The sequence below is a fragment of the Daphnia magna genome, linkage group LG9 (genome assembly GCF_020631705.1).
Source record: "Daphnia magna isolate NIES linkage group LG9, ASM2063170v1.1, whole genome shotgun sequence".
NCBI classification, from domain to species: domain Eukaryota; kingdom Metazoa; phylum Arthropoda; class Branchiopoda; order Diplostraca; family Daphniidae; genus Daphnia; species Daphnia magna.
In genome coordinates this window covers 9,277,254-9,296,260 of record NC_059190.1, presented here as the reverse complement: position 1 = coordinate 9,296,260, position 19,007 = coordinate 9,277,254, and the positions used below count along the sequence as shown (strand labels likewise).

The window sequence follows — 19,007 nt, the reverse complement described above, 5'->3', positions numbered from 1 at the left end:
TGAGAAAATAAAAATGGAGGGAATCTTCTTCCGGCCGCCGTGCCAACGTTCACGTGTCTTACTGGGGCAGCAACTCTCGGTAAGTCTCACGCGGGCCGCACTGCAGCTGGTGATGTTTCCATGAGTTGCAAATCACACAGTACCGGAGATGCTTGCAGTCTCTTAACTTGGAATGGCCGGCTACCGCCACCGGCAGAAAACAGCCGTAACACCGGCGTTGTTTGAAGAACACCTTCAGCCGCTCTGCATTTGAGAGACCCATGAATTCTCTACATTCCGATGCAAGAAGACCGCAACTGGATGATCCAAATTTCCCTCAATCGTGAGACAGGAAACACTTCACCGATGGGGTAAACCTGGGTACCACGATCGGTGGTAAATCCAGGTTGGTAGACTGAGCGACGGGAATCCCATTTTTATTTTTTTTTATTTTCACGTAAAAGAGACCCCACAAACTTATGCAAAAAAGTTTCTCTTTCTTTCGAATAGTGTACGTGTACGTTGACGAGATCTCGACCCACGTTGTCAATTTCTTCGTCAAGACTCACTATCATCTTCTGATGGCGGTACACTTGTTTTACGGCCTCTTCCCTGGCCATCACGAGTAAATGTATTTTGCACTCACTTTCCATGTCACTGGATTCTTTAAGAGAAGCCTTTGCTGATGGCACAGATAAGTGGGGACACTCGGCGATTTTAGAAAAACGTTTACGTAAGAACTGTTCAGATGAGGTGAAGGTTCACGTGTGAGTTGCGTGGTTCGTAGAAACTGTAATGCCGATCGTCTGCTAGCCTTGTGAGTGCTAAACAGTATCTGTGCAATTTAGCAGTGATTAACGGAAATTGCACAACCTGGCGGACGATTTACGCAATATTGTATGAAGTTCAATATAGGTGGCGTCGAAAGTTTCCACACTACCTTTATCAACTCGAACAGCTGTTTTACCTACACAATTGCTTGAAAAATGTATAAATTTAACGTTTCTCTACAAGTAGGTGATTTTTACACTATTTAATTATCAGTACAATCCATTTTAACGTTTACCCCTTGCTCTTTGGCCGTAGCTAAAACACTAAGCTTTGTCACGGGGCGTATAAACGGGTTTTTGTGGTTAACAAGCTTCATTTTAACCACTCTAACGACATTGTCAGTTGCACTGGGCATTATTTCTATCACTTTGCCTAACGGCCACTGCCCACGTTAGGTATTTGATTCAATAACAATCACTATATCCCCCACAGTAACGTTTGGTTGATTTTCGGCCCACTTTAATGATGATTCACTATCATCATGTTAAACGGAAGTATGCTGGTGTCCAAAACACTCTGACGTTCTTACGAAATCGTTTTTGGATCATTCGTGCACGCCAACGGATAAAAAGTGTCATAAAAAGTGTGTAAAGTGCCAACGAGTTCAATCGCATCCCTTTCATGAAGAAACCGCTGCAATGCCATTGGGTCGAACCAAGAAAGCGCAGCCATTTGAAGTGATCGGGATCGACTACTTCGGCCCAATGTATGTGCTAGAAGACGTGATTCTTATTGAAAAGGACAGTGATGGGAACGATATCGAGAAAACTCGTGTTGGCGAAAAGAAAGTGCATGTGTGTTTGTTTACTTGTGCAGTCACAAGGGCTGTGCACTTAGTGCTTGTGACTAATCTGACAACACAAAACTTTACGTACGCGTTAAGAAGAATGATGTCACGTCGAGAAGATTGCAAAATTATCTACAGTTACAACGCGTCAACGTTTACTTGTGCAGCAAAATTAGTGACGCAAGATCCTACCCTAGCCAACTGGCTCTCAATTAAGGGTATAGAATGGAAGTTTTCGCATAGCCTAGCTCCATGGTTGGGTGGGTTTTGGGAGAGGATGGTCCGCTCCGTTAAACAACCGCTAAGAAAGGTTCTGGGGAAAATGAAGGTTATTTTCGACCAGCTTCACACCATACTGGTGGAAATTGAAGCTATCGTGAATTCACGGCCCCTTACTTATGTTTCTGGCGACGCACATTCCAACGAAGAATGGAATGTGAATTGTAAACTTTGTGTAGGCCACCAGGGGCGCTGCCAAGCAGAGCCTTCTTGGTGGCCGATATCGGCAATAGCCGTTGTTAGAATTTTTCCCCGTGTAGAAGCAGACGCCATTATTTGTGTCAAAAGTCGGTTTCAATAAAATCAGTGGTAGAACCTGCCTAAGTTAAACTCACAAAGGTATTCAATCGCAGGTATTAGCGCTATTATTAAGATTAATACTTTTCAACGACACATTTCTGATTCTTGGGAAATTAGGTAGCTGTTCTCTTTTTCTAATATCCATTTAGTTGATTCTTCTGAACAGGCTGCAGAAAATACGTAGTCGTTTGTTGTTTCCGTGATACAGATATGAGTGTTTTGTACGCGTATTGTTTGATCGGCAATGTACTCAAATTTTGATCCTGGTGGGACAGGGTCGTCCTTTGAAAGTTGACTGTACGTTATTAAAGGATTTCTGCTTCAAGACTCGTAAGTAATGTATATTGTTGCATCCTTTTGTACGATTTTTCCATCTTCCTTGATTATTTTTTGTCTTCTATGCGCCAATCTTAGAGCTCCCCAGGCGTATGAAATACTGTAGAGGCGAATCCCAAGTTGTTCGTCTTCGACTTGGGTGTCGAAAAGAAAGTGGACTTCTTGAAGAAGAGAAGGTTGTGGTCTGGACTTGTACAGTTCTCTGTAGTCTTCACATACTGGTGTAGCAAGGTTGGTATTTTTAAGGCATGTTGCGATTGTGTTCTTGAACATCTCATATAAAATTTTTGTTGTTTCTGCAGGAAACGTCAAGTACGTCAGAGGGATTCCAACCACTTTGTGTCCTATTGGTACGATGTCCTTATCTGGTTTGTTAAGAAACGATATTTCGATCTGCCGGCTGGTGTCGTAGAGACGGCTGGTGTTATCCGACTCCGGTGTTCGAGAAATTTCCAGGTTTCCTTTTCCTTTTAGTAATGTTTGGGTGTATGAACTGTTGGTTGTTCTTTCTCCCCACACGATCGTATTTTAATTTTAGATGAATTGTCCTTCCTGTTGGGTGGTGTTTAGTAATCCGAAAGGGCTTTCAATTGGGTGATCTGGATTCTCCTGGCGTAGCGTGATCTGTTCCGCTATACAGTTGAGGGTTTGGTATTCCTTGATGGCGTATCATTTACCTTCTCCTGTAGGTGTGGCTGTGAAAGTGAGTCCTGTCGGTCCGGTTTGCATGTTATTGTCACCACATTTTTTATCGTTTACCATCAGCCAGCATTCCAGAGGGGTTATTAATATTGTTTCTTGTGAGTAAACTGTATCGAAGGATCCGATCCAGAATGATCCGGTTATTTTCTTTGTTTTAGTTCACTGTCGACACGTCCATCCTTTCCAATTGGCTGCTGGTTTTTGTTTGGTTATCAATGTGTAAGCAGTTAGTATCCTTGGTAAGTGTTGTGTTTCAGGTTTTCATTGTCACAGTAGTAAGGCGATTCAAAGTCTAGGATTCCTCGTATTTTAATATTGTTACACTCGCAGACGGATGCGTAGATAGGGTAAGTAGGGTTAAGTGAATGAAGGAGGCAAAGAAGGCAGAGTAATGTCTGCATCTGTGAAAAATGAAAGAGTTTAGTAATCTGGTCCTTGATATCGTCTTCGTAAGTTGTATCGGTGGTTCGTTATTGGATCGTTTTGGAGTTGGTTACGGTAATGGTTGGGTATTGTGTGGTTTGTTTGTTCTTTTGGTTCTCTTTCGTTCCTGCGTGGTTTGATGTTCATCTTTACTGGATGTACCAGCTGCTGTTTCCTTGGTCGGCCTGATCAGCGTTGGTGAATTGTTGGTCGTCGTTGGGCTTCAACATTTTCTGGTAGGTTTTGTAGTATTTCTTCTTCCTTAGTTGTTTCTTGTTTTCTTGGGATGTAAAGTTTCCATCTTTTTTAGGTACCATTACTATGGCAGAGGCAAAAGAACTGTGGCTCTCTCTTATTATTTTGTTACTGAGTATTACCTTAATTTTAGTCTTAACAACAAGTTTTAGGGATTCGGGTGTTCTTCGTAGTCTTTGATTAATGGGAGCGTTATGACCTATGTTGATGTGATGTTTCACTTGTGTAGCTAGACCCAAGTCGGATTCTTGGTCTGCGAAAAGACCTTCGTGTTTCTTTAGTAAAATTTCAATTTTATTTCGTATGTCGTCTGATACATTGAGTGCTTGTTCTACTTTTTCAGCAATCTTAGCTATCTGCTTAGTTTTATCATTAAAGTCTAATTGAGTGAAGGATTCTAAGTTACGATAATCTTGTTGTGTAAGAGCTTCGTCCTCTCTATCAACTGGGATTAGTGGTATATGGATGCCTGCATTGTTAAATGTTACGCTATAAATAGGCATGGTATTACTTCTAAAATTATGTTCTACTCCAAAGTGATCATAACATATTTGACGATTTCTAGTGTTAATCTTCACATTATTGTTAAATAAGAAATCTAATCCTCAGATGCATTGTTCATTTAATTTTTTCATAACATTAAAGTGATGGTTAATAATATGATTATTGTTAATAAAAACTGAAAATTAAAATTTCCCTATCAATTTAAGTTCTTGTCCCGACACCGTTCTAAAAATTCTAGGATTCGCATTTTCTACTTGTTTTAAGTTCTCATTACACTCTAGAGTATCCAATATTTTATTGGATACTAAACTAGCAGTGATGCCAGTGTCCACTAAAGCTATGATTTCCTTATTATAAATTCTAATGGGAATACCCCCATTTCCGATTTTCAAATTTTCAATTGCAAATTTTAATGTGATCCCACAGTACGATTTTGTACGGTTTTTTTACACTTACTTAAAAAGTAATTTTAAATAGTGCTAAAAAAATTTAAAATTACTAATTGTCCTAGGTATAAGAGCTAAAATGACTATACTAATTGGCTGAGTGAAGTACCTGTTCACTTTTTTCGCTTCTTCGTCGTCCTGCTCAGTTGTTGTAATATCGTCATCCTTGGGATTTTTCTTGGAGGTGTTTGCAAACGTCTTTTGTGTTGTGTTTTTCGAAGTGTCCTCGTCGTCGTGTGTTACGCCCATGTCGACCTTCTTTTTTAACTGTTGATTTTCTTGCTCCTAATGGATGATTGTCTTGTTTAAGTGTTCTATTTGCGTTTTAAGGTTTTCTATTGTTTGTTCGAAATTGTTGGTTTGTCCTATTTCCAGCTCGTAGTGGAGTGACTTGTCTCTACTGTCCGTCGGCAAGGCCAGCTCGTTTATATCACCCACTAGTTTGGTTATTTCTCCGGGTTCGTCCTCGTCTAACCTTGAGTCGTTGGAGTCTTCAGTGTCGATGAATTTAACTTGAAGTATTTTGTATTCTTTCACTCGGTTTTCTAGAAATGTTATTTGATTTTCTTGTCCTCGTACCCGATTTTGTAGTTCTTTAAGTTCTTTTTCAAGGTTCTTGTTCTTTGAAGTAAAATCTAGCAAGTTTTTCTTTAAATATATTTTTTCTGTTGTAGCCTTGTCGAGTCCGTCTGCCAAAACTTTTATCTATTTTAGGAGCTGCTCTGCTGTTTCTGATACTTGTTTATTTGGTTTTCTGCAGTGTTGAGTTTTTGGATCAGTCTGGTCTTCTCACCTTCGAGTTTGTTGATTATTTCTTGCCCTTCGGTCTCGACAGCTGCGTTGTTTTCCTCTCTTCTTTTGAGAAGGTTCTGTAATTGGTTCTCGGTTGCTAGGGTTTTTTCAAGGCTTTGTTCTAGGTCGGCAATTCGGGAATTGGCTTTTTCAAGGGAGTTCTTCAGAGCATCGTTGTTTTATTGAAGTTGCTCTAGTGAACTGCTTAAAGTGTAATTGAAACTTTTTGCCTTCTTTTTGTTACTCTCCAATTGTTTTTGCACATTTAAAAGTTCAAATTTGAGGGTAGATAAATGTTTTTTGTCTTCAATTAGTGCAATTACTGACTCTTTCTGCAATACACTGATGGTACCGAACAAAAATTATTTTTCCTTTCCATGCAATGTGTGTAGCTGTTCGAGTAAACTATCGAGTGTTCTGGTGTTCCCACCTTGTGCGACTATATCGTCCTTGAGTATTTTAGTAGCATTTTCAATGGTTTCTGCCGTTACACCATCTGTTACTTTTAAAGTTTGTTCTAGAAGGTAATAAGTGTGAAAATGCCGCGAATTTTGCGTCGCCTGACTTGCTTCTTGTTTTTGTGTTTGTAACTGTTGGATATTTTCAGTTATTGAGATTGTCTGGTATGATTTACTTCTTTCTAAGTCTTATTTAAATTCTAAGTCTATTAAGGTCTTCCAATAGTCCAAAAGTTGTTCTCGATGGTGACTTAGTTAAGGGTCTTGGTCGGTTAAAACAGATTCTGGTAGTACGGGGTATAAAGGAAGTAGTGTGTTCTCGTTGAGAGCAGTGTTTTGTACAGGTTAATCAAACGGTATTCGCTAACCTCGATTGTATTCCGATGTCGGTTGCTTAAAGACTTGTTGATAGAAGCGTAGAGGGTCATTCCACTCAGATTCGACCGATTTTTCCACGACCAACTCAGCAATATTCGGAATATTTTACAGGGTATAGTAGCAATACAGAATAGAATTAAGGACAACTTGAGTGCTCCAGAACCTTCGAATGACTGAAACCTCATCATTACATCGTTAAGTCGCAAATGGCCTAGAAAAGACTAGATAACTACAAACAAGGTAGCTTGTTTGTTGCCGCATCCGTGGTGTGTCTCGTGGGAGGTTTTCATCTTGCTGCTTTCCCCGTCGCCTCTGGTGTGTCTCGCGGGAGGGAGCGGCAAGCGCACAGCGCATCACACTAGCCACCATTGGCGGAAACACGAAACTTTAAATAATTATAAGTAAGAAACGGCGAATGGTAACAAGCAGGAAAATTTTTTATCTTGTTCACTAGAACGTGAGCTTTACCGTGTTTTTTTTTCAATTTTCCGGCCGTGGCCGTATATAACCACAATTTTAATGTTATTTTCAAATCTTAGAATGTAAATTTGAGTTACTAAAATAAGGACAAATATCATCTCAGCTAATTCATCTTGTAGATAAAAATATGCTCTTTAAAGCTCATTTTTAAAAATTACAATATCTCAACCCGGGGCCAAGTTATATGCGATTTAGTTGAGAAAACGGCCAGGCGAAATTAAAAAAACAGAAAAATTTGAACCCTTGTAGTTCGATTCCAGTCATCGGAAACAATCTGAAAAATTGGGAAATGACTTCTAATGTCATCTACTATACCCTGTCAAATATTTCGAATATTGCTAAGTTGGTAGCGGAAAAATCGGTCAAATCTGGGTGGAATGACCCTAGAACACTTGCAGCTGGCAAATGAAGCACAGATCAGAAACTTTTCTTCCAGAGTCTCGTTGTTAGTCTTGATCGTCCTGTTGGGACCTCCAAATGTAAAGGTTTCTAGGCTGTGTATTTGCCAATAGACAACTCTGAATAATATGTTACAACCATGCACTTATATACCGAAGATTGAAGGTTAAGAAGGTGTTACAACATCAAGTGTGTGTAGCAGACTCTCTGTATTCGGGCTCTGCATCTGAGGGGTCTGCCTTGACCGGACAACCTCTAGTGGTCAGATATGCAACATCTCCCCCTTCTTAGTTGACAAGTTAATACACTTATTGCAAGGACAATTACACAACTACAACTCTTAGTTAACACTAGCAGCCTTGCATACACTAAACAACGCACAAGATAGTGATGAGAATGTGACATAATTGAGGTGACTGAACCAACACAACAGAACGCAAGCTATCACACACATTAACTTATAAAATAAAAAAAATTCAAATTTATGACTTCAAGTATTGACGACCGGAACGGGTAGATCCTGGCTGATTAACCACTGCGGAACGAGTAGATCCTGGCTGATTAACCACTGCTTCCGGAGGAATCACCTGTTGCTGGGAAGGCGTAGGTGGTGTAGTTTTGGAAGGCCGACCACGACGAATCGGCACTGTTGTAGGATTTGGATGGGGAGGTCCTGTTATTTGTGGTGTTGACGGAATGATGAGAGGAACTTCCGGGCGGACCGGATGATTGAGAGTCAGGTGCCACAATAACTTTGGAAGTATGGGACCGGCGGCCACTGTATGGGCTGTGCTTGATACGCTGGACGAATTGTCGATATTTATATCACGGCGTGTGCGACGAAAAACACGATCGTCAGCCAAACGAACAACATAAGAGTCCGGCGCTGTACAGACGGATTCTATAGTTCCAGGTAGCCACAAACCACTGATGAGTACCCTGACGCTCTGCCCGATTCTGAGGGCTGAGCCACGGACATCAAGGCGGCCTCCATGTTGAAAACAGGCCATCGCCTGTTGACGTTGTAGCTGAGCTTGAACGAAAGTCGCTGGGACATGCTGCGGAGTAAGTCGGTCTGGCAAAAACGGAAGATTTCCTCGCAGATAACGACCTTGCAAAAGAACTGATGGTGATGGAAGATAATTCGATACTGGAGTAGACCGAATGGCTGCTAAAGCTTCCCAAAGCGTTTTACCGGATTCAAACATTTTAAGGATGGTACGCTTTACAGTCTGGATATGACGCTCCACGAGACCATTGGATTGAGCGTAAGTGGGGCTGGATGACACTGCACGGATGTTGCGCCTATCACAGAAAGCGCGAAACTCCGCACAGTCAAATTGAGAACCGTTATCTGACATGAACACTTCCGGGGTACCGAAATCACAGAATACACGCTCAACCTCCGCAATGATGGAGGAGGATGTCAGCGAACGGAGAGGCACACAAGACGGCCGTTTGCTGTATGCATCAACAATGAGAAGATAATTGACACTTTCGAAGGTGAATATGTCTCCCGACACATGCTGGAATGCGTGTGAAGGCAGCGGCACAGGACGAAGAGGCGGTGATGGATTTCGATGGTGATGTGTTTGGCATGTTACGCAGCTAGAAACCATGTTTCGGACTTGATCATCGCATCCCGGCCAATACACAGCTGATTTGGCTCTCAGAATGCATTTCAGTTCACCAAAGTGTCCATCGTGAATCCCCTCCATGACCTCGGGACGGAGAGATACTGGAACTACTAGTCGACTGCCATACAGAAGTAGTCCGTCTACTTCAGAAAGGGCGTGACAAACACCCCAGAACGGTTTCGCCGCTATTGGACAATGAGACTTGTGTTCAGGCCAACCTTTGGATAGGATCTCTTTGACGAGACGAAGCGTAGGATCCGCACTCGTTGCAGCTGCAAATTTTTCTCTAGTGGACGCTTTCGGGATGACTAGGTCGAGCACTGCATGAACTTGCTCCTCACACCCTTGAGTGACGTCATCATTAAACAAGTTGGGGGACGGTGCTCTGCTGAGTGTGTCAGCGATGAATAGATCCTTGCTCGGCTTGTACACCAATTTGAAGTCGAATTGTTGCAACTGGAGACGCATCCGCTGGATTCTGGGCGAACAAGACGCGATTGGTTTTTCCAAGAGGCCAACCAGCGGCTTGTGGTCTGGTTCAACTACCACTGTCTGTCCGTATACGTATTGTTTAAACCGTAGTAGACCAAATTGAATCACTAAGAGTTCCTTTTCAATTTGAAAGTAGCGTTTTTGAGTCTCCGTGAGCGACGTTGATGAATATGCGACAGGCTGTCCGTTTTGCAGCAACACAGCTCCAATGCCTATGGGTGACGCATCCACCGAAACGACAACAGGTTGAGAATGATCGAAGAGACGTAAGACAGGTAGAGACGCTAGGGCCTTTTTCAATGTGGCGAATGCTAACTTTTGAGGCTCCTCCCAGATCCACGCAGCATCAGCTTTTAGCAGGTCACGAAGTGGTCTGGTGAGTCCAGCTAGGTCCCGACAAAATTTGTCAAGATAGGTGACCATTCCAAGTATACGTACAAGGTCAGCGGAAGTGGCGGGATCTGGCATTTCCAGAATTGCACTGACTTTGTTTGGATCCGGTTTGAGAGTCCCCTGTCCTATGACGTGACCAAGCCACGGAAGTTCCTGTAGAAAGAACCGACACTTCTTTAACTGAAGTTTTAAGTTGTGAAGACGGCAACGTAGGAATACTTTTTCGAGATTCACATGCAGTTCCTCTTGTGTTTCTCCGGTGACGAGGAAATCGTCAAAGTAAATGAGAACACCTGGCAGATCTCCAAACAGATCAAGCATGGTTTGAAGGTAGACTCCCGGGGCTGATTTCAATCCAAACGGCAGGCGCAGGTACCGATACCGGCCCCTAGGTGTCGCCATCATACAGAGGTAGGACGCTGCAGTAGACAATGGTATTTGGTAAAAGCCTGAGGCGGCATCAAGGCTGCAAAAGTATCGGGCCTTACTGATTTTTGCAAAGAGTTGTTCGATGGTGGGTACTGAGAAGTGTTGTCGCTGGACTGCTTTGTTCAATTCCGACGGGTCCAGACAAATACGCACATCACCATCCGGCTTTTCCACCACCATCATACGGCTGACCCACTCAGTGGGTTCGTGAACAGGCGTTATGATACCCGCATCCTCCATTTCGTGAAGTTTCTTGTTCACACGATCCTCGAGGCAAAAAGGCAGACGACTGGCCACACATATAACTGGATCAACACGATTAGTGCCAGATAACAATTTTATATAGTGTTCTGTTGGTAATTTACCTAGACCAGTAAATACATCCATGTACTTCACCACTATTGGAGGAGGTTGGTTGACGGGGGTTGACTGAACGGCATCAACTCGACGGATGAGATTAAGTTGGCCACAAGATGGCAGACCAAGGATCGGTGGTTGCCCAGGCTCGTCAACAACCACGAGATCCATCGCAAATTTAGCACCACGATGAATTATTTTAGCGGTTTGTAGGCCTAGAACTTTTAGCAGGCCATTTTGTGCACCATAGTTTCAAACAATAGGTCCTGGACGAAGACGTTGAAGTTGTTGAGGCATGCGGAGAAAGAACTTATGAGGAAGAATATTACAGGTGGCGCCAGAGTCAAGTTTGAAATTTACGTCGACGCCATCTAGCGACAGCTGTTGGTGCCACTCGGTCCCACCACTGGACGACTGCAACATGTGATTCACAAAATAATCATCTCCAACAGACCTCGGAAAAGCCATTGCGGTGCCTCCTTGTTCAATGTTGCCAATCCACTGATGTTCTTCTTCCAACGCATGCACCCTGCCTGTTGTTGCTGCCGGCGACTGATGACCTGGCTGCTGTGGTGGCCTCTGGTGTTGACTATTCTGATTAGGACAGCAATTGACGACATGTCCAAGCACTCCGCAACCATGACAGCGCACATTACCCACACACACTGACACTGACACTGATTTTTATTATGATAACGATTACATATACTGCATCTCCCTTGCTGATTGTCTGAATGAGGTTGAGTTAACGGGAAGGTTTGATTTGTCGATGTGGGCTGCTGTCTGCTTGTAGACGGACGATAACCTGGCCTGCTGGGGGGCTTCCGGTCGAAGCTTCGAACCGCATGTGCTGACTCAGCTGCAGACGGGGTATTGATGATCGTGAGTTGACTCTTGGACGCTTCACACGCGCGTATTACATCACACGCTTTAGCCAGTTTCAAATCGTTTTCGTAGAGAAGCTTTTCCCTCACAATAGGATCCGCCACACCTAACACGAGTTGATCACGTAATACCGACTCAACTGCGCCAGCTGGATAACCACATGACTGTATCAGGCTTTTTAGTTCAATTAACCACATGTCTAAAGTTTCTCCAGGAAGCTGATGACGCCTTAGAAACTTGAAACGTTCCAATACCTCACTATGTCTGGGCTCAAAGTGTGCTTGAAATTTGTCCAACACTGGCTTTATCTTGCGGGCATCTGCGGCTTGTGCTTGAGGGAATGTGAATGTGTCGTAGATTTTGAGGCCCTCACTACCGAGAAGAGTAATCAGCATGCCCACCTGTTTTTCTTCATCGACATCTTCTTCAGCATCAGTTCGTATGGCGATCAGGTACAACTCAAATTGTCGACGCCAAAGTTTCCACTGTGACGACAAATCACTGGCGCCGAACGAAAAAGGTTCAAGGGTCTTGAGAGATGACGACATCCTAAACTAAGATTAGGAAGTAGCAGGATGCACCAGATAAAGCTGGATACACGAGAGTTCAGTACACAGTCTAAAAAAACCACGTGCAGGACTGTGCAGACGTCAGCACTTCTGACACCATGTTACAACATCAAGTGTGTGTAGCAGACTCTCTGTATTCGGGCTCTGCATCTGAGGGGTCTGCCTTGACCGGACGACCTTTAGTGGTCAGATCTGCAACAGAAGGGAAGAGTTTACAATAACTTTTACTTTTATCATAAACAGTTAGCCTCAGGGAAGGTTGCATTCGTGACGTTCTTCTTGTTGGGTGGGGTTGCTGTTGCTGGGAGGAGTTGCTGCGGTCTATTACATGACCCACTCCAACTTTAGTGTCCCTAACTGAGATGAAGAATAAAACCCACATCTCTCTCGCCCCCCGAGTTAGTCCCCTTTTAGCGAGTGTGCAAAACAGTAGACATAGAGGGCCGTAAGTCGGTTTAGCAAGTGTTGAAAAGAGGAAAATAAACTGTTAAGTGTCAACTTTCCGTTTCTTCTCTCGGAACATCATCCCGTAGCGCTGGTCCCAACGATCTGCCCAGCCGTACCACCGTAGCCACCACACAACTTTATCCGCCGCGTGAATAATGCCTCCCAAAACGTAAGTAATCACTAATCTATCCTTCTTCTCTTCCTATTTATCGATCACTTCATATCCGGGCAGCCGACATGACTGACTAACGGATCGTAACCCCAGAACTTGTTTACCACCAAGACAGACTGCAGTCACGTCTGACGTGACTGATTAATTATTGGAATCTGGTGGCAGCAAAGCCGAACCGTTGATCTCGCCTTTGCCGTCTCGCACCGCTACCAACAACAATTCGTTCGTTCAGGCTCCTCAGCTTGGACACTACGCGTTGCATGCACATTCAATGGATGGACATGCGTTGGGTAGTTTTCCGTGCAGCGTGATTGAACGAGCGGGTCGTAACACATTGTGCTGCGCTTAATCACGAGCGCTATCTTTCTTTTGTTGAGTTCGTGCAGACGGACGAGGGTTTCAGAAACTCATGTTCTCTTTTTTTGCCCTCCTCCCCCATTTTTTCGCACACCATTGGTAACCGTTATTGCTCACGCGGGAGTAAAAAAATTCACGAGGAGGGATTTTGCACCATTTCCAGCTAGGGAACCCCTGGGACCAACAACACTGTTCCACAGTAATATCACGCTGAGTCACGCCGACTCACGCCGACTCCTGGAAACCTTAAATTTTCTGAGGAAAACCATTTTCTTGCGTCTATTACGTCTACTACCTGCTCGTGCATAGACGACCTAGGGGAAAAAATTCACAAAGAGAAATTTTGCGTCCTTTTAAGCCAGAAGATTTCCTAGCCCAAAAACAGCATTCCGCAGTGTACTCACGCTGAATCACGCCGACTCCCGAAGACCCAAAATTGTGAGCAAAGGCCACCTTACCCGTTAAGCCGTTGCCGTGTGAATAATATTCGTGCAAAAATAGTAATGGTTAAGGACGAGAGCAGTGCGGAAAAGAAGGTTCGCTTCTAAAGCGTTGGGGGAAGTCTTTCCGTCAATCCTTTTCATCTTTCAGGACGGGTCCCGGACCAAATCAAACCGCAGCAAACCAAAAATACATTGACGAACAGCTAGAGAGGTTTGTCGACAGCTGCAAGACTAGCCGGTGGTCAGGAGAAGGATATTTTACGCCATAGGAAGTACGGGAACACATAAACGAAGACAAGTGGGCACACCTGGGCGCCCGAAAAAAAACCACACCTCCAACCCCCAGCCCCCATAGTAAATTTCGATATCCCCAAGAACACAGACCGGAGGGAAGCACAATTCGCCCAGCAAAAGAACCTACTCCGGAACCATGCACGGTCCTTATTTAAAGAATACAGTGACACAGAGGAGGAGAGAAGAGAGCTGTTACGCCAAGCAAGCACTTTCCTACACGAAGCAGACCCCTCCCTCACGCCCAGTAACCATAAAAAGACCTCCTTTCACAGCCAATATTGGCATTCCCGTATCCACGATATTCCGGAACACGAGCTTATCTTCGAGCTCCAGCATCACCTGGAAGCTAACGGCCGAATCCGCCTAAGTGACGAGCACACCAGGGTCTCATTGCTTTCCCTTCTAGCGCTATCCCCCTCCCTTGACACTCCAGCCAAACTTTTCGAATTTTTAAACCTGCGGACGGGATACACGCTAGTTATACCGTGTTCGTACGACAGCAGTGATTCCGCCCCATCTATCGACGCCCCAACCCCACCGCTGAGAACCGACACAGTACAGAGCACCAAGGTGCGGCTTATCGACGTACCAACCCCAGATTTCACCAAACTTGCCCCAAACTTACCCGATCCAACCGAGTTCAGCCCTATGACGACATCGGATCCCGACCCAATCGAAGAAACACCAGGGAATCCCACTCCCCGCCAAGAGACAGATCAATTCACACCTCCGACTTCGACTAGCTTGCCTATCGCCTCACCAACTATGTCCCATCACCACACCCTACATCCAACACCAGTGTCCGCCCCCCCATGCCCCACGTCGATGAAAACACCGTAAAACAGGAAAGTGTCATTTACACCAGTGCTCCCTGTGTATGGGGCGGGTGCAAGCAAACCGTCTCCAGTACAGCCGGGTACGTTCTTTGAGACGTACGAAAAAGAGTTAATCCGACTTCTAGAAGCTCGTGTCCACATGAAGACAGCGATCAGTACCGCGAGAACCCTTACCCAAGCAGAGCAGAACCAACCCACGGCAACCAGATCCCACAAGGAACCACCAACCCGTACCCGCCTTCAACACTACAGGGGGTCACCCCATTATAAAGAACACAGCGGGGCTATAACACCCCCCCCACCAATCCGTTTGCCCCATCTGGACAACCCTCTTAGAGTATTGCCCTCCCAGGTTACGTAGCTTCGACACCAGTTAACCCGCCATCCAGTAGGCAACAAAACTCCCACTTGCTAAACACACAACCGCCCTCCACCTCACATCCAGGGATCCCAAGTACCAGCTGTCCCTTATCCGAAACCAGCTGTCACCTTAGATGACAAAAATAAAAGGGTCCGACAAGAACAGGCAATGCAAGCGTTTAGCTCGGTTGCGATCTTTTGTGATAGGCAGAGGTCCGACCGTTTTGACGACTGGGCGGCTCACCTCGAAGCCACGCTAGACTTGGGAAATTTAGAAGAGACACGTAAACTCCGCCTCATGCACTCGAAGCTGTATGAGGAGGCCGCGGAGGAGTTCGATAACTTCAAATTGTATAACCCCATACTAGCGCAAGAGTTTTCAGTTCCCAAAGAAAGACTGCTTAAGCTATTCCACTCTACCGAGACAAGATCCCAGCGGAGCGTGGAATTCAACAACATGAGGAGAGAACCAGAAGAAAACATGCATCGCTATGCTAACCGCGTCCGGAAAGCATTCTATAAGGCGTACCCCTGGAAGGCGTGTTAGATGCAGCCACCACCACGTCGAGGGAGCAAATGACGATGGAAAGGTTTATAGAAGGGCTCCAGCACGACTTGCAACCGCGGCTAAAACATAAACAGTTCAAATCCTTCGAGGCGTCGATTAACAAGGCAGAACTTGCCGCAATGACTATTGAAGAAAACCAGACATGCGTACGCATACAAGCGGAATATAGCTCGCCCAATATTCCGAGAAATCGAAACAAGTTAGCGGGAGTACTCGAAGCCCTCGAAAAACTTAACACCAAGATCGACAGAACCGTCTCCGCGCAAACATCGGAATTTCAACAGAGCTTCGCAGACATGAAGAAACAGCTAGCTCCCCGGCAGCCCGGTCTCAACCCAAAAACTAGGGACCATAATCTCACACAACCAGTAGCCTTCAGAAGAGCCTCGATGTTTTATGATTTCCACAACACATACGGGTTCCATACGATGGAAAAATGTTTCACAAAGTACCAACAAAGGAACGACACCTGCACCACCTGTCGGGAAGTGGGTCACCGCCACAATTTCTGCCCCACCATAAAAATCCGAGGCCCCCACCACCCGCCAAAAATCACCACGAAACGCCCCAAGCACGAGCGGGCATTCTGCGGTTTCAGGCGGAAAACTAAAAGCCACCGAACCACAGGTTGGGCCACTCGGTGGGTACCCTAAGCCCAAACAAATAGTCCAGTCCGTATCCAAAAGCCCCACCACCCCGAGAATAAGGTTACAAATAGGGAATTGTTCTTTTAATGCCCTAGTAGATAGCGGAGCGGGAAAAATCCTAATTAATAGCGCACTTTTCAACAAGCTACGACAGCAGGATGACCTACTATATTCAAGGGTGGTAGCCGTAGACCTCTTTGACATCAGTAACAGGCCCCTGATCTGCCAGGGAACCGTGGTAGTTAACGTTCTCGTCGAGGACGAGAGGCCCCGTGAACCCTTCCAACAAGAGTTCATTGTCGTTCAGAGAATTATGGAAGAATGCGTACTAGGTTTTGACGTTCTTTATCAACACAATTTCGTGATCGACGGTCGTGAACGGCGGGTCTATCGAGTGAAGGCTTCTGATAAACTCCAAAACGTAGACCAGCCGATCATGATGGCGGCTAGTAGACCGGTTTCAAGCTATCTCTCGACACTACCTGTTGCTTCCTCAAAGACTCCCGACTACTCCCATGCTTCGAGTAGACCACTACGTCTCTACGAAGCAAAACGGTTTTTCAAAATCACCTTAATCAATGAGACCAGTCATACCATCGTCCTCCCACGTCACACTACACTGGGACATATGTCCTTTAGACCACCCTCCTTGGATGAACTGCGGCAGTGATCTTTGGAATAAAACGTTTTCGCCACTATCTTCAGGACGAGCCCTTTGTCATCGTCAGCGACCACCGACTACTCCAGTGGTTACAAACTTTCAAGGATGAAACTGGGAGACTAGAAAGATGGTCGATCATGTTGGCCAACCTTAAGTATTCCATCAAGTACCGCCCCAGTCGCGTTCACGAGAACGCCGATTTCCTGTCCAGGATTCCGGTCCAATCAGTACAAGTCGCCCCAAAAGCCGATGACACCATGTTCTGCAAACAACAGAAGGACCCCCCTGCTGCAACATAAAGGACTACCTGGAGAACGGCACCCTTAGCGAGGAAAACAGCACCCAGATCTGGGCGAAGGAAATCGAACTGTATTCAATATCTAATGGGTTATTGGTCCGCCAAAACGAACCAACTTTGAAGAAGAGGCGAGGTTTCGCGTAAACCCAAGTATTAGTCCCACGTAGCTTAAGGCAACCCCTGCTACAGGAGTATCACGACTCTCCGCTCTCCGGTCACCTAGCCTACCAAAGGACAATCCTACGCTAACGGGACAAATACTACTGGCCGACGATGCTGTCCGATGTCAAGGAATATGGTCTAGCTTGTGAAGCTTGCGCTCTTCAATGGCGATCAAACATCCGAGCTTTCCTAAACCCACTAGGTATAACATCTAAACCCTTCGAGCTACTTGGGCTAGATTTCCTGGGGCCCATTCAACCCCACTCTCTGCAGGGAAACAACCACGTCCTTGTCATCACCTACTACTTCACCAAATGGGTAGAGGTCATTGCCCTTCCAGATCAGACCGCCTTGACCACGAGCCAAGTTTTAATGGACAAGGTTATTTTATATCACGGCCCCCCAACAGCTATCTTTACAGACTGAGGCTCAAACTTCATCTCGGAACTCTTCTCCTCTCTGTGCAGAAAACTGCAGATTAAGTAGTTAAGGCCCACAACCTACCACCCACAAACAAATAGCCTTACTGTTCCAGCAAAAATCTACGCGTAATTTATTCGGCTGCTGTAGACCTGATTTATGTTTGTATTTCTTAACGGTAGATGTCACGTCGATAATTAGAGGGTGTAATTATCAGCTGATCAGAAACCCAGTTGTCTTTGTCAAATCTTGAATTCTTTCCGAGTCGTAAGAGGCCATTTTGCCTGGTAACGTTCTGACAGCTCTAAATTTGGTCCGCTGCTTTATGTCTTTGATTGTGTGTGTCTATTCTATTATACTCTGCATTCAGGTACTTAATTGAAATCATTTATTGTATAATGTATACTAATGTATTATATTCTAGAGTGTATTGAATAAATTGATGCGTGATTTCTATTGAGTCACACTTGTATATTGACATCTCTGGTCATTGCCCACTCCTAATTGTGGACCCTGGGTAACATCTTATTTATATATGTTGCTTGAATGTAAATGTAACTATCTTTATCGATATTTAGGAACCAGTTGAATAGTCTAATACAGCTATCATATTGTCACGTGGTCAATGACCACGTTATGTGATCCGGTTAGTATTCAATACTACCGGACGTGTGACGTCAGTGTTTCCCCCAAATATAGTCCCCCATAGTCGTGTATCGGGAGGCAGTCTTAGTCTTGTGAACCGTCAATACAACATATTGTTACATGGTGGAGATGCAGAACCTCCGGTAAGTCTCTTTCGTGGTTGTGTTTCTGTTCGATTCTGTGCTGCGGAGGCGGTTGCTGTCAGGGACCCCTGAGAGTCGACGACCCAACTGGTCTTCACACCTTAAATTTTTGGGGTACGGGGTCACGGCTCCGACCGTAGGTCAATCGGGGGAAGCATAACGAAGGAGAGACGCCGGGGGGGAAGACGGTGAAAAGGGTTAAGGCGGTGCAGACGGGTACATTGAGGGAACGTGGATAGTGGAAACCGTGAGCCGAAGTGGTCGGCAAGAATCGGTGCAGTGAATCGTGAGCTGAAGTTTTCGGCAAGAAGCGGAGAAGTGAACCGTGAGCCGAAGTGTTCGGCAAGAAGCGGAGAAGTGAACCGTGAGCTGAAGAGTTCGGCAAGAAACAAGCAGTGCGAGGATTGCGGGAAGTAGATGATAGGAGAGGAGGACGTAAGGAG

General features: G+C 45.1%; 2 pseudogenes; one reads left to right on the top strand and one right to left on the bottom strand.

Moving 5' to 3' along the window:
* Positions 1-7,877: 7,877 nt before the first annotated feature.
* Positions 7,878-8,406, bottom strand: LOC116931309 (annotated as a pseudogene).
* A 6,783-nt stretch (positions 8,407-15,189) lies between these two features.
* On the top strand, positions 15,190-17,195 carry LOC123475698 (annotated as a pseudogene).
* The last annotated feature ends 1,812 nt before the right edge of the window (positions 17,196-19,007 follow it).